General features: G+C 38.9%; 1 long non-coding RNA gene across 1 annotated transcript in view; it reads left to right on the forward strand.

Moving 5' to 3' along the window:
- Window positions 1–9,581, forward strand: part of LOC106498782 (uncharacterized) — a 36,453-nt gene extending 26,872 nt beyond the window's left edge. The window contains exon 4 of the long non-coding RNA XR_010884287.1: window positions 9,210–9,581. This is a non-coding gene — a long non-coding RNA (uncharacterized lncRNA). The remainder of the gene's footprint in view (window positions 1–9,209) is intronic.
- Window positions 9,582–10,998: the final 1,417 nt, after the last annotated feature.

Raw genomic sequence — 10,998 nt, forward strand, 5'->3', positions numbered from 1 at the left:
GGTAGCAATGAGTCCCTCGGTATCACTGTGTTTTAGACTGTCTGAAGAAGTCTCCCTTTCCAGTTTTCTTTTGGAATTGTTTTCACTCTCTTTTGCATCAAAACGTTATCCAGGCGTCTTTTCTCTATTCTCCACTATAGTATCCAGCTTAGTCAGGGGCAATAAGACATTCCAAAGAGCCAAAGCATTCAGGAAGCTTTTCATGATGCATAAAGAGCATGTTGGTTCTTCAGTTCTTACCAGCTTCTACGGTAATCTCAAGTTGTTCTTATATAGAGTAACATCCAGGTCCAGCTGTATTTTCCATATGCATTCAGTATCTTTGATCATCAATCACTCTGAATAGATTTGTCTTCCCTAACTTCAGAGATCTGAAATTAAGCCTTTTGTCTACACTGCTTGCTTGTGCCCTGTCTTTTGTCAGATAGATCCCTCTAGAGGGTGATTCAGGTCACTTATCTTAGGCCCATGTTTTAGAATTAGATGAATTGCTGCCTGTGAGTGCCTTTCCCTCTCCATTGATGAGATGACTGGCTGAGACTAGATGCACAAGTTTTTGATAGCTAAACTTAGGAGAGATGACTCTCACATTGGATGGCTTCCAAAAGCCAACCAAAAAAATACATATATATATATATATATATATATGTATACCTTGCATTTGCACATTGTTACAAGTATCAGGATACGATGTAAAAGAGTTGGCATGGGTCCATGCTCATATATTGCCTTAGCTCCTGATTCTGCAGTACTAAAATCGATAAGGGTTCCATGCAGAATTTTCCAAAGCAAAAATGCAATAATATCATTATTTAGATTTCAGTACTGATAAAACATATAGGACCCAAGTGTCTAAGCAAACCCTCAGGAAGTGGCCTTCTGCCATTTCCTCCAGTATCTGTTCTGTATGATCCTAACCTCAGAGAGTGTACCCTGCCTGTATAGCTTAACTCAGCCATGGAGCTACATTCAGATTTCAAACTTCCTCAAAGTTGAGAGGACAGATCCACAGACTGAAAAATGCGTGAGACCCATTTCTGTTTTAAATACCATCAGTAAACTAGAGCTGAAAGGTTGTATGTGCCATTGCCAGTCAACGAGGCTGGCCACTACCCTTATGCAATTGTGCAGTCCCTCCATTCTGCTACCTGCTAATAGCCGCTCTGGCAAATCAGAACATTTGCAGCCAGCTTTTCTCAGGACAGTGTCTTGCATGTCATAAATTGTATATTTGGGTTTCTTAAAAAAAACACACAAAAAAACAAAAAAATCCTACCTTACTACTGAAGTCCTAGAAAACCAAGGAAGGCAAAAAATGGCATCTTGCCAGGCTGTCTGTTCCCTTCTCTGTTTGTTCCCAAGCTTTTGCTTTTGGCAAGAACACATCCCTCTGCTGCAGTGATCCCTGCATAAGATTTAAGTAATCACCCTGATAGTTTGCTAGACTGAATTTTGCCAGATATGCATACAAGAATGTGAAAAGTTATTTTTGTGCAACAAATCATATTCCACTTTAACTCACCAACAGAGAGGGGACTATAGCAATGCAAAAATATTACTGCTGCGGGAGAGGCAAAGGGTCTTATTATTTCACTTACACCTATATAATGCAACTGCCTCTTTGATAGCCCTAATACACCTCCTTCTGATTTACATTGGTGTAAGCAAAATCAAATAAAACTCATTATGCCCCTGAACCCCAGTAGGGGATCAATGTAATACAGACTTTTACAACCCAAATTTCTTTCTGTTATAGCAAAGGAACAATATGGGTTTACAGAAGGGCCAAGCTAAAGATAAACCTTCCCTTCGCTTTCTTAGGCTGCAATCAGAAGAATCTAAATGACCATCTGAGTGTGCAGACTAAGGTCAAGAAGGACAACAAAAGTTCAAATGAGAGCCTGGGAGCTGAACTTGGAGATAATCTTGAAACTGAAAAATGTGAGGTGCACAGATCATCTATCAATCATGCAAAGATTCAGAAAACCAGAACATTAAATAAGATTATTTTATTACTCTCTTAATAATGAGGTCAAATTAATTTATAAAAAGTCAGAATGTGCATACAATTTCTTTGTATTGTTAAATGTACTTGTTTCAATTTTACTGCTTCAGAATTGCAGGATATTCAAAGTATTTCAAAGTGATTAAGACACATTTGTGTTAATTGTAGGGTAGGGACACACTCAAAACAATTTTAAAATAATGTGCTCCCTAGATTTGTTTCAGCATCTCTTTTCTCTCTGACTATTCTTCTCTAGTACTTCTTTTAGCACTCTTGCACTGTCATTTTGACTGTGAATCTGCAAAACCCCCACCATTTCTGGTGCTAGAACATTCTCCTCTGCAGCTCTGCAAGTTGAAATAGGGTTTGTCTGTAATTCCCTATTTCAGCGCTTTTCTGATCTCCTCAGAAAATAAATAGTAGGCCAGATCCTTGGCTGGAGAATCTGCAACAGGAGTCAGGATAGCTCCATTGGTTTCTGTGCAGCTGACTGCTAGCTTACACCAGCTGAAAACTTGTCCACTCTCCATTCTCCTTGTCTCCTCATTTCTACCTTCTTCAGTTATTCTTCACTTTGGTGCTGTATTTAATGCCAGAAACATTGTAAGGACACTCTCTGTATGAAATGCATGAGATGAAACAAATCATATACTAAATAATCAAGAGAAAGAAAATGTCCTTCTTCCTATAAATAAACCTGAGTCAGTAAAAGGAGCTATAGTAGACAATATTCAGAAGTCTGTACTGTAATGTAATAGAAGTTCTTTTGACAGCCAGAGATCCAACTTTCTGGGACTGGGAGTGGCTTGACTTCCTTTAAGAACTGAAATGAGATGACGGTATCTTAAAAGATGCTGACATTCACACACACCTTGGAGTGCCATTTATGACAATGCAGTGAGCAGCACAGGAACATCCTAGATGAACATGCCCCAGCACCATAGCCTGGGATACAAGTGAAGAAGGTACCTCACACAAGGAAAGGGTGGTAGCATTCCCCATGGTTACCTCAGTCCACAATCTCACCTGTGCAAAAGGAGAGAGAGAAAGATCCGGCTCCCCAAATATGAGTCCCAAACACTATGAGAAAAGAGATTTCCTGATTCCCAGTTTTGAATTTCTTCTGAAATGAAGTACTGTCTACTCTTGCAATCTCCTGCTTCAACCTTTGCATTTCATTGCCATTATTGAAATCACCATTCTGTTTTGACACTCGGAGATGTTCTAATCAATATCACTGGAAATGTCATTTAACTTTTCACTTGGACGAAAGGTGATGCTGACATTCTACTTTTCCTGAGTTTCCCAGGAGAACATTTAATCTCTCTGACCTTGCAGATATTTAAGGAGCCATTCACAAGATAACATTGCATTGTGACAGCCAGCAGGGACTTTCTCAGAGACAGCATTTTGCCTACAGGGACCACAGAAAACATCTGGATTCAGATAGGAAATAATAATAAAAGAGAACACATTATTATTGTTCTTCAGTATCACTCAATGATATATTATTATTTCTGCTTGTTGGAAACAATGCTGTTGGGTTTTTAAAGCAGAATGACTGTGACCTATGAATCTGACAAGCAGAAATTGTGGTGCTAAAGGGATATGAACAAGATTTACATGTTGCTGAACTCAGACCAGCCCCAGGCATCTGTACAAGGTTCCTCTTCATGGTTCTCATACCTTTGGCAGGTAGAAGGAATGCACCCAGTGGATGTGCTATCAGATTCAGGGGGTCAACAGGGATGGCAGTTGCTGGCTGCTCCACAGCCTCCTGTTGGCTATATCTAAACAAATCTGGCACAGGCCTCAGAGGAAAGCTGTTTGCTTTGCAAAGCAATAGGAAGAGATATATGGGTTAAATGGCAGAGATCAGTGGGACCCTAGTGAAGCTGCTTTGGTCGGTCAGGTGTGGGCACAGCAGAAAGCAAAATAAATTAAACTCCTCCAGCTGGAAAATAAATATGAAACAGCAAGTGAATTTGTGCACTTCATGACTGAGCGAGCAAAGCTTAATTCTCTAATTATTACCTCTATTCTACCCACTGAGATAAAGAGCAAGTTAGGAGAGATAATCAGGTTCTAAAATACTGTCCCCTCTTGAATTCAACCCAAATGTAACAGTCAGCAAACGTTCTAAAACTGATGTAGTCTCTTGAAAGATCTATGATAATATAATATTTGCTATTTTGCAATTTTATATGTCAGTAGCAAGTGAAGAAAATCTTCATTCTAATTTATTTTTTTAACCCACTTTTGATTGCTTATTCAAATGGTTGAATCACAGAATTGTGCATCTACTGCACAAAAGTCTGATTAAGGATTCTTCATCATATTATTCTTAATATTCATATTCTTCTAATTTAATATAAATTCTGCTATTATCACCCAGATGTCATCTTGCATTCACAGTCTTTATTTACGTCAATGGCATATCGTGTTAGGATTGATCAGAAAATTCCCTGGCTTCACAAAGGCACTTCTGTGCATGTAACTACTTTACAACAGAGAAAAAGGTTTTTTTTCCCTCTTTTTAGTTTTTGCAATATGCAAAGAAAAAAAGATATCAATAGAATAACTCAAAATTCTAATTACAGTCAGGTTATGCATTAATTATTCCATGACCCTTAAGAGTGCCTGATAGCTAAATAACATTCTAATCATTTGTTTCAGCACTTCAAGATGAAGCTTTAGTCATTCAATACCTGCACTAGATAAAAGCAGAAAAAAAAAAAAGGATTTGATTTGGGTCCATACAATTAAGAAGGGTATCAAGGAAACTGATCAGTTGCTCCTTCTTATCTTGTCCCTTTCTTTGTGAAAACGGAAAAAAACAGTTCAGAAATAAGGGGTTGATGATTGAAAGCATGCAAACTTAACACAAAGTGGAAGACAGGCAAGTTCACACAAGATATTGTCAGCCAGTAGCTCTAGCTACCACAGGTGGCCAGAGAGCAAATAAGCAGGTGGAGCTGAATTTTGAAAAGATGACACAATTCTGAGTACAAACAAACTTGCTACCACAGCAGACCCCTTTCCAGAAGGGCTCTTACCTTGTGTTGTGCACAGGGAAATGGAGCTAGGGGAGGAAAACACACAGCTCCATTATCACTGTCACCGTATGGGACTGAAAGAATGATCCCTATTGCAGGAGATGGCACTAGCAAGGTGATAGTGCCCTGTTTCCTCAGTAAATCCATGCCATTAATAATGCCCTTACACACACAGTAGCACAAGGAGCTTGGTGAGGGAATTGGCTGTTTGGAGAAAGACGAAGTCTGAAATGGCTTTATGAGCACAACAGAAGAGGATCCACAGAGCAAAGTGGTTGGTGCTGAGGACCCAGTGTCTACACAATACACATTTCTGTGTTTCCGTTAAGCAAACTCTAGTCTAATCTGGTAGGTTCATTGCTAGCATGTGAGTGTGCTAGAGGTGCTTCTGGAGGGCACCTTCCAGTTTAGGTTCATTTGAAAGGAATCCATTTTATGCCTCGAAGCTGCTCTGTGATGCTAATCAAAGTGTATGAAGTGGGAACAACTGGGAAATTAATTTCGAAAGCACTTTTTTGAGCCAAACTTAAACATGAATGTAGACATACACAAAAACATCACACTGTTTCATTTCTTTCCTGCTATGACTAATGTGGAGCTACAGGTGTCTATTTCTCATGCCACTTACTAGGCTACATTGAGCTATAGAGATAGTCCTTGTCTTTTAACATCCTAAGAAGCTTTGCTCCCCCTGCAAGCCAAGTGCCTAGCAACAAGTGATTAGCACGGTCCTTATAAGAGACCATGAGTGACTGCTCTAAGATTCTGGCATTTGTTCCCATATTGCTCTGAAATAGCCCAGGCACTCTTTCTTTCTAGGTATGTTGCAAATTAGTTGGGCTTGACAAGGACAGAGGGGGAGTTCCCTGAAGATGAAGGATGGGACGGAACTTCAGCAATGACTGGTGATAGAGATCTACTCACAGCGCTTAAATTTCTGTGGGCCTTACTGTGCTATTTGCAGTGTGAAAAGACACCTAGATTCCATGATAGTTATCTTTTAAGTCATTTTGAATATGAATGAATACAAATATCCAAATAAATGCTCATAAGTTAGTGTGGTGTTTGGTAGGAGATATCTCCCATATGTTCTCCCCGGCACATTTAGAAGGGATTTCTTTAATTTCATCTTATTGTTGATACGTACTGGTTGCCAGACTCTGGTAAGGGACCAGATCCTGAAGTCCTTGCTTGTTCTTTACCCAGTACTTTGGCAAGTTTTTCAGGATTTTCCTGAACAAAGATGGAAGCAGGGTTCCCCAAGTTTTCTCCAGTTGCTATGCTTTGCTATGCCCTGCCTTTGGGTGATGTGCTGCCCAAAGGACTCCTCAGCTCTGAGCTTTGGTCACTGCTGCATGGAAGACACATGCATTGTCAGAGACACCTGCCAAACAGAGAGTCATCTCCAGCAGCCAGAAGTAAAATACAGAGGAAAACAGCAGAACACTGACAATCAGCTCACCTGGTTAATGAGAGGTGTGGATGTTCCTCTTTTTGCCTGGGATTATGATCAATAAACCTAGAGCTAACTGCTTCAATCCCATTTGCAAAAAGAACAGAAAGGGAGGTTCCACCTCTCAGGATCTAATAATCTAGTTAGGACATCCCTATAATGTCAAAGGACCAGGTTCAAACCACGCTTCGGGATGATTTGATTTTTGTCACTTTTTGCTGGGGATCCCTCCTGTGGGAGCTATTCTTTGTGCATACAACATTAAATATTTAGCAGGGACTTAGACCTCAGCTTCCTAGGTCTCAGCGGAGTGCACTTACTAGACTAGGATATAGACTCGGTCAGACCAATAATTACTTAACTTAGAATTGAACTGAATCGAATCAAATCTAGCAGAACATCTTCAATAGGAGGAATACCCATGGAGAATAGCTGATAGCTCAGGGCACATTGTTAAAAAGTGTGTGGGAACAGCTATTCCAAGAAAACAACTTTAGGGCTTCAGGATTGCAGCTTTGAAATCTTCACATCAGCTACATGTAAATGATGGATCTAGGTACCTAAAGAAGAACTTTAACAAGTTGGTGGTGTGGCACAGCACATCTTGTATCCTTGTGCAGCACTTTAGAGCCTTACCATGTCATTATGGACCAGACTGTGATGTCTGTAAAGCAGGAAGAATCTCAAATAAGCTAGATGGGATTTCCTAAGTGGAGGAGGTCCTGGGTCTTTCAGAAGGGAGCTGGGAGAGAGCAGCAGAGAATGGTGCAGAGGATTCTCAGACTATTGAAATGCCTGGAATCTTTTATATTTGTCTCAAGACAGATGGAGGGAAATTAAAATCTCCAACCCTTCTCTTTCTTTGTTGCACCACTGTCCAACAGAGTCACAGTAAGAGACAGGTGTGAAACCAAAACCTAACCTATATTTCTCCCAGCTATGCAAGAGAGATGTAGAAAAACACACAGATTTTCCTACATTTTAGGATGTTGAGTACAATAAGCCCCGGGAGATCATGTTGCTGAGAGACACATGATTTGGACAAAAGTGATTACCATTGCAACAGAGCCCAAAAGAAAGCAGGAGTGAGAGTAACATGAGGGGAAAAAAAAAAATTTCTCCTAGGTTATTGCAGGTCAAATGCTACAACGAAAATATATACACTAAAGCTCCAGCACAGTTACTGGACACAAAACAGCTGCAGACATTGGAATATAATGGGAGAATCATTAGAGAGGACATTGCGGAAAAACATTGGTCTCCTTGGAGGTTTTCAGAGACCACTATGAAGAATATCATGTAAAAACCTAGCCTCCTTGATTAGATTATCTAGAGCTAATTCAGTGTATACAAAGGCTAATCTATGGAGGTGCAGGATGTGCTGTAGTGGCAGACAATGAAAGTGCTCCATTAATTCATATGAAAGAGAACAATACCATAACAGAGTTCGAACAAGGTGTTCTTGAATGCTGGAAACACACAACTAAGGATAAAATGTGCGTGATTGTGATAAAATATTCTAAGGTAATTGCCTGAGGTTGAAATCCGTCTGTAAAGGTCCCTGGAAGCCATGAGGATACCAAAATGTTGATGTGAACTAACTTACTTAGGGCTCTGTGCCCCATACCCAACATCTAGCCCAGAGAGATTTCATGGCTTTTTTGTTGTTCCCAGTTTCAGACTGACACTGGGCTAAAACATTTGTTGGTTAAAATGACAGCTACTGTGAACACTATATTTTAAATATTCATTCTGTGTTGTCATACCTTGCACTTAACAGCAACATTGCATGGGAAGTTCAAGGGTATTTGGTATGTTCTGCTGCCCCCCAGTCCCTTCAAGGGCAGGGGACAGGCTCCAAGTCAGATGATGGAGTATCTGCCTCCCAAACGTACTCTTGGCTTGCACATTGTGGATGAATCTAGCCCTGTTGTGCACAGCCCAGACCAGTATGCTGCTCAGCTGTGCAACAAATAAATAGATGGAGCAAATGGACTGGACAAAAATCAAATTCTTGCCTCAGTAATGATAGAATTCCCCAAGGTTTTTGATGCTGTCACTCATTTCAAGATTATAGGTTTTAAGGACAAAGCAGTTGGACAAATATGACATCAGTGTAAAAAGGCTGGTATCTGCTCTCCGCTGTATTGTTGCAGTGACAGATATACATTTCTGCCATAAGAAGAGTTATAGAAAGAGACAGGTCTTGCTGACAGGACAATACATATATTTTGGGGGAGAAGCCAACAGTACCAAAAAAAATGGTCCTGCTATTTCTTTAAATTTGAGTGATTACACAGATAATCTCATGTCTCTTTGAGTCACAGCTTACAGGTCTTCAGTGAATCATTTAATCTCAGCAGGCAATGTGTCGTTCTAGTATCCTGATGGGCATTTTCTCCCTGGCATATGTTGAAATTCAAATTCAGTCCCTGTCCTATGCCAAAAAAAATTAGCTAGATTATGAACTGGAGCTGTTTGCTTGTCATTATCAGCCGACATTCGAGGCATGTTAAGAATTTTCATTGCATGGAGTAACCAATGCATTCACATGTCAGCTCTACAGTGGAAACAGAACCATTGTGACAAAATACAAACTCTCCAAAGATTTGCCCTAAAAACACAAACTTTCAGTTAAATTTACTTTTTGTTATTTTCTTATTTTTATGCCTTTCCATTTCTTTTCTAATTTCAGAGAGAAAATGATGAAATCACAGAAGGCTGCTGCTTCAAGAATCAGGAAATGTCAGCAAGTTAAAGAAAGAGCTTTGTTGGGTGATGTATTCGGCTTCATTTTCAGACTGAGGAGTTTGAAACAGCTCGGGACTTCTCTGAACTTCTGAATGCTGGTCATTAGAACTTTTAATATAAGCTTTGCCCCTTTTTGAGACTCTTCTATAGATTGAGGTTATTAGGCAGCTATAAAATCTACCATATTAAATTTTGAGTTATATAAGTTACTAGACTATAAAAACTTACATTAATATAACATTCAGATTACAAACAATAACGCTTAAAAATAATCAAATAGTAAATTTACAGCAAAGTCAACCATTAATTCTCTTCCATTTGCTCCATTATAACGGATTATAATACAGGATTTTTTCTGACTGTTAATTTATTCCGTCTTTATTCCCATTGATTGCTACAAAATAAGAGCATTACAGCAATTTATCTATAATCATAAGTCTACCTATTTTTTTCTCTCACGAAAATAATATAATCTCATAAATAGAGCTGGGCATGCACTGTATTTCTCTTGTACAGAAAACTCTTTAATTAAAAAAATCCTAATCCAAGATAGAATGAAAACCAAAAAGATAAGAGAAATTAAATTCAGAAAGAAAATCAAATGGCATGGTTCTTTTAAATTAAAATTAAACCATTTTATCTGGAGTTTAACTTGCTGCAGATGTTGTGGGTGCTAAAAGTTCATGTGAGTGCAAAATGTGATTGGATATATTCATGGAAGAAGAATCCACATAGAGACACCAGCTCTGCCTCAGGAAGTCTCTGAGATGGAAACTGCTAGAAGCTGCTAAAATGTTCTGAGAAAATGTCCCAAAGTGTTTCCTGGAAGTGGAACAGTTAAACTTTTCCCTAGATATCTGATATAGGTACTGTCAGACACAGGATAGAAAGCTGTTGGGTCCTTTGGTGATATTGGTGTACCAGTCCCTCGGAACCAGTAATTCTAGTTTACTGTAACTTTCTGTTGCTTGATATTTCATTAAATTAAAATAATGAGGGTGAAAAACAATCAAAACCTAAAATCAAAATGTTCTATTCTGAAAAGATCAAACCATTCTATTCTTGATTAGTTTTCCAGAACAGAATGACCAAGCACTTTCCAAAGTAAAAAGATTACACCAGGAGATGTCTTACATCCACTGTTCTCCTTCAGCTTTGATTCATATGCTTAATAATTAGCAATACAAAAGCTCTGGGAGCAAGACAAAAAGAACATTTTTGTTTAAATAGGAGTGGATTTGCTTTGATCAGTGCTTGTAAGTATATGGAAATGCCATAGAAAGAAGAGCAAAATGCAAAACTTCACAAATAAATTTTACATGCTAAGGCCAAACTTTTAAAACTAGTCTTCAGTCTTTCAAGAAAAGAATGCCCAAATTTAAGACCCTACTTTCTTAGTTAGTGTCCTGAATAAATAGCCTGATATTGCTAAGGTTCTGTAGCTTCCATTACTTTGCACATCAATTCTGAAAGATGAAACTAGGGACCATGGATAGAAGTATGTATACAAAAATTTGCAGATTTTGTGATAGGTGTTACAACTCTGGTTACTGTTTATTAGGAACAAGCAACATACTTAACACATAGAAGAGACATGGAGATGGACCTTGTCCAAAAGGCTTAGAGTAGCAAAACTAAGATACATTGAGCATCTGAAGTGAAGAAACAATCTGGAAAGTTTTCATTTCTATTACTTTTAGTGATGTCTTGTGGCCTCTGTGGAAGAAGTCAGT

Source organism: Apteryx mantelli, chromosome 5, assembly GCF_036417845.1.
Source record: "Apteryx mantelli isolate bAptMan1 chromosome 5, bAptMan1.hap1, whole genome shotgun sequence".
Lineage (NCBI taxonomy): Eukaryota > Metazoa > Chordata > Aves > Apterygiformes > Apterygidae > Apteryx > Apteryx mantelli.